The sequence below is a fragment of the Puccinia triticina genome, chromosome 17A, assembly GCF_026914185.1.
Source record: "Puccinia triticina chromosome 17A, complete sequence".
NCBI classification, from domain to species: Eukaryota; Fungi; Basidiomycota; class Pucciniomycetes; order Pucciniales; family Pucciniaceae; genus Puccinia; species Puccinia triticina.
This window is the reverse complement of record NC_070574.1, coordinates 2,612,197-2,618,196: the sequence shown is the minus strand read 5'-3', so window position 1 is coordinate 2,618,196 and position 6,000 is coordinate 2,612,197.

Here is a 6,000-nt window from a genome sequence, read left to right as displayed (position 1 = left end):
GATCTCGTGTCGATGGGTGCTCCTATGTGTTCTTGTTCTTCTAGGGGCTTGCTTGGTTGGATAGATCAACCCGTGACCAGATATCCCGTGCGGGATATCCGGTAGGCACTCGGGCTATCCGGAGGAGGTATGCGCATCAGGGCAGATATTTGCGGTCCGAAGATCATGCCTGGCGGATTTCGGCGGATCTCCGCTTGATGTTTGTGGATCCTGTTGTGACATAGATGTCACACGCATCTCCCGGACTCGCCGCAGCACGACCAGTACTCCTCATCCCGGGACAATCCCGGGTTGAGGAGAGATACTACGTGGAATACACAGACTTAGTTAGCCATACCCTGAATAGGTTATGAGCCTCTAATCTCGACTACAAGGCACACGAATCTCGACCAAACAATCTATCTACCTCCTCACCTCATAAGCCGGCGATTCGACCCGACGGTTTTATTTTCTCGACCGGTAGTCCAGTCTAGGGCGTAATCGACCGTCATCGGGAAGATCTGCGTTACTTTGCCGTAACGCTGTGGGGTGCTCCGGGATAAGTAGATCCGATTTTTCCCTTCTTCCTCTCTGAGCAGTGACAAAAAGCCTACCTAATTAAGCTAAGCGGACTAGCCATCCTGCTTATTAAGGTGTGGTGGCCCCATTTACCTGTGCAGAAAAGGGAAAGCTTGGAGTCGCTGTTCTACTCCCTCTTTTCTCTTCCTCTCTTATACTGTGGGCATCCTGTAGCGTTGCGGTGAGTAATCCATTTCTTCGTCCCTCGCCTTACGATCCCAGATTTTTTCCTTCTTTACCTTCTTTTTTGATCTACAAAAATGTCTCGACAAAACTCGACTTCCGACAATGGACTGGACGATTTTGTACCGGACGGCGGACTGCGGATGAGTAATTTGTTCGACTTGGTTACAGGATCTACGGCCGGGAACAGGGGAGCCGACGACACCATCCGAGCGTCGACATCTGGACCTCGGCCGCCCATTGTGCCTCCGACAACTGGCCCGGCAATCAATCAACCGAGGAACGTACCTCCTCACATCAACCAAGTCCAGCCAGCTGGAACGAACAATCAAGCGATTGCAGGGCTAGGAGGCGATCTGAATTGAGCGCAGCAAGATTTTCTGGCCGCCAAACTTCAGCTCGAGCAAGCTAAGCTGGTCAGTCAGACGGCCAAGCTCATCAACGACCGCTGGACCGACGACAAACACTTGGCAGCCAACGGCAACAACATGGCGCAGTGGCTTCATGAATTGCAAGAAGTTGGAAACAGGCATATGTTGAGCGGGGACTTCTTTTTCAAACCGATCGACAATGTCATTTTCGAAAAGATTGCGCGGATGGTCGTTCTCGAAGGGGTGCATCAATCGCTAGTGTCAGATCTACAACAGATGAAGACCGCCATTGAAATGCTCTCGTACCTCAAGAAGAAGTTTTCGGTCGTGTCTCGGGCGGCCCAGTACAATGTCTGGAACAAATTCTTAAACTTCTCGGTTGACGACTTGGACGGCGTCGGCATGTCCTCTACGATGAGAAATCTCTATACGGAGTGGAACAACCTGAACGTCAGAATTCACTCCGATGTTTTCTTTGGCTTTATTTTTCAACGAGCCGTCATGCGGTCGTCTGTCCCGTTCAAGAAAGATTTCGAGCAACGAATCGAGAATGCGATGCAAAATGACGAATCGAAGAGTGTTCCAAAATTCAACGCGCTGGTCAACACTTTTGACATCTGTAAGAAACAACATACAGACTCAACAGCGTTGGAAGCCTCTTTGACAACTGCCGCGGCACCGTCGGTCCTACTGGCGGCGAACGGAGATGGAGACTTCGATTTCGAAGCTTTCTTGGCCGATGTACCTGAAGAAAATTGGCCGGATGCTTTAGATTTCTACGCGGCAACTGCTCATCGCTGTTGGCAATGTGGAGCCGCCGATCACTATCTTCGAGACTGTCCTCAACGCCCGAAACCGAATCAGATCAACAAACGCCTCCGTGGACTGGGTGTCTTGCCTTTTCCCATGCCAGCAAATCGCACTCAAGCCACTTTTGTGGGTTTGCTCTACACCCAACCGACTCAACAGACAGCAAACGGCCCTCCAGTCTCCAGAGCCCTCCCCCCCATGTCTCAACATCAAGTCCAGGCGAAAAGGTTAGCCGATCTCTACCGCCCAAGGTATGCCAGCTCCAAAAATCGGCAACAACATCCTCCCAACTCAAATGCTCACTCCGCCAACTCAGCCGGGGGGGGAGAGGCATCGGCTCAGCTCCTGGAAATTGGGGACGTCCCAGACGATCTGGATCAGATTGATTTCAGAAACATGGCTTTGGGAGAAGATCTGGTAAGTCCTCCTGCCATATTTGATACTGGTGCATCCCATCATTTCACTGGGACGCGCCAGCTTCTCCACAATTTCAAATATCTGTCTAAGCCAATGCCACTGTTGGTAGCTACCGCCGCCAACCGATCCTTCATCACGGTGTGGTGTTCTGTGCCTGTTGCAATGCCAAAAGGACATATGCAAAGGTATTGGGATAGTACAGTTACATACTTACATACATACACCCTTTGGTCACCGCAGCGGATTGGACGGAAGAATACACGACGTGGATACGAGGACGAGGGAGGAGGAAGGAAGGAGGACCAGAGAGAGGCTTTGACCCCCAAATCGTGGAAAGGAGGAGTATTCTAGTTGGGTGCAGCGTGCATGGAAGGTGGCTTGGTTACATAGCAACATATTCTGAAGGATATGGAAGGTGGCTTGGGTACATAGCAACGCATGACATCAGGCAGCGCAATATATGCAGGCAGATAAGGTGTACGAATAGTGTCACTGCAGCATAATTCCCTCATTGTTTGGGAGGCTGTGCAGTACAGGTGTACATATGCTGTGCAACTGAGATCCCCTGCAGCTAAATTCCCTCAAACACATTCCCCTGGAGCTAAAATCCCTCACTCTTCAATATAAAAGGAGCTCTTCTCCCCCCCATAATTTCTCTTTTTCACCATCAACCTACAGAGGTCTGGTCACATAAGATAGTTTAGCAGTAGTAGTTTAGCAGTAGTAGTCTTGAGTAGCGTAGAGTCAGTCAGTCAGTAGAGTGTTAGTGCAGTAGTAGAACCCACAATCAACAACCAACCAACCAACCAACAACAAACCAACAACCAACCAACAAACCAACAACCAACCAACCAACCAACCAACAACCCATTCTCCTTATTAGCATATTAGGAGTAGTAGTAGTAGTAGAAGTAGTAGTACAAATTATAACAGCAACAACAGTAGAGGAACTTCACCATAACAAACCACGTTATCCTTAGTTATAACCGGTCTAAAAACACATTGAATTAGATATTTAGGTCTGATAGAGATTACTATATAAAAGTAAGAGCTATCTTGGAATCTGCCACATTTTCTTAAATATTGATTACAAGACTCTTGGTTATTTGCATAGTACTATTAGAGGGGCAGGTCTTTCAAACCACCCGTAGATTGTAATAGCCTTTCAACCTATTCATACAATTTATTTCCCCCTCAAAAGGAACTTCGATTACCCATCCATCCCTGGAGTCCTACATCTGGTGTCCCAACAGTGGCCGAAACCTTCATCAATATCATCAATTCAATCAATTTTTTTTTAGAACAACTATAACTTCAACCAATCGTGGAAAACATACCAGGTGTGAATCAAAGTGCAAACGGCGAGGATAGGATTACGAGCGGCAAGGATAGGATTACGGACGGCAAAGATAGGATTGCGGACGGCGAGGATAGGGTTGCGGACGGCGAGGATAGGATTGCGGACGGCGAGGATAGGATTGCGGACGGCGAGGATAGGATTTTGAGTGACAAGGAGAGGACTTTTGAGGAACGACGGCTGCGGGAAAGAGAACTGATCAGCAAGGTCTTTCAGAAGCACTTCCCAAACATCTGGAATAAAGGAACACAAGACAACTCAAGTTCAGTAGTCATCATGGATCCACCAATCGAAGATCAGTCAGCAATAATTCAACAACAGCGAGCGGAGATGTCAGAAATGAAGGATGCAATGAAGGAAATGAGGGAGATGATGGCCACACTATTAGGACAGAAGAAATCACCACAAGACGTACCAATACCTGAAACTCCAGTTCAACAAGGACCATCGCCTCAATTTGCAACATCAACACCATTCACAGGAAGAACAGTTGGCTGGGACACGACCATTCAAGGAATCACGGATAGCTTGGGGGAAACACCTGGATCAACACCAAATTCAAGTCAGTTCAGATCACGAGCCGAAATCAAGTTACAGGATGAAGAAAAAGGTGTTGTCTTAGATACAAAGAAAATGAACTTACACTTTGATGGTACTGAAGTAGAGTTGTTCATCCAACGAGTGGAGAAGATAGCATCAGTACAAAAGGCTGGCGGGCAAGATGTGGCGTTACAGCTACCATTTCTTATCAGGGATCAGAAGATTAGTGAATGCATCGAGAACATGGAAGGCCATGAGAATCGGGACTGGGAGTTACTGAAAACGGAGCTTATTCGTAAATGGGGACGGGCTACTCCACGGAGACGATTTAACAAGGATTCAATACCAACATTGGTTGACCGGCACGTGAGTAAGGGCGGAATTCAGACAAAAGAGGAATACCGGAAATTTGTTGGCGAACTTGAGGAGATACTGGCGTACTTGAAGAAGATGGGATACGAGAATTTGAACGCGGAGAGCGGGGAACCACTTTGGAAAGCAATTTCGATGGAAATACGACGGGACGTGGCACGGGATCTGGCGCACAAAAAGGAGTTACGGAAAACGAAGGACGGAAAGGCGTTGGTACCTAAGCTGGAACAGTTGAAGGAATACATGGAGGCTTCGTTATCGGTACTGGATCTGGATGTAGGAGCTGTAAAAGGAAAGAGTATAAGCAAGGATCCAGAAATCAAGAAGGAAGTTCAAGTCAAACCCAGGGATGATGCTTCCACAGACAAGGTCAAATTACTGGAAGAGGAAATAAAGAAATTACGTACCGATTTGAATACCAATCTGAACATCAATCCAAATTCTAGACCATTTCCACCTCACTTATCACCACCAAGACCGCCAAGCTCAGGATATAGACCGCCAGGACCAGGAGGACCACCATTTCCACGACCTCAGATTCAATGTTATTATTGTAAGGAACTGGAACATACAGTAATGTTCTGTAAGCATCTTAACGAGGATATTACTAATAGGAGGGTTTTCAAGTCTGGCCCAAATTATTATTATCCTAATAGAGAAATGATCCCATCAGATACTGGCGATTCAATTCGAGAACTGGTTAGGCGGTATGCGGAGAGGGCTGAATTGAATGTCAAGGAAGCAGAAAAGCAGGTGAATATGGCGGTTGGAGATGGCGAAATGGAACCTCGACAAGAACCAACGGCAACCGTGATATCGACAAATCGATGGGAAGCTTGGAGTCCACCAACGGTACACTACGGCGAAGACGATGAGGAAAACTTGATTGGTTTTGGGTTGAGAAGATCCCAGCGTATTGGCGACAAAGAAAAGGATAAATCACCGCCGCAATCACAACCTAACCCAGAAGCAGGGAAACCGGCAGAGAAAAGTAGCAAAGCACCACCAGCAAATCAGGAAGCCAATAAAAAGCCGGCGGAGGGACGAAAAAGACGATCAAGTTATCCTGGAGCTTGGGTAGAAGGTGAATCGGACGACGAGAGCAAAACTGGAGAAATACCGCAGCCAACAAGCAGTAAATCCAAGGAACCTGAGAAAAGCAAGGAAGACGAGTTAGCTAAGGAAATGGAAGTTAAAACGGTTGACAAAACCAAAGTTGGGGGGGGATTGAAAAGGAAGATTCTGAAACAAAGCTTTACACTCACCTTGGAAGAGCTTCTCCTCATTGCGCCTAAGTTTTTACAGGAATTACAGAACCTGGCGGACGAAGAGAGTAAACCGGTGGCCCGGAGTCAGAACTCGGGAAGGTGCGACCATGAAGATTTCGTGATA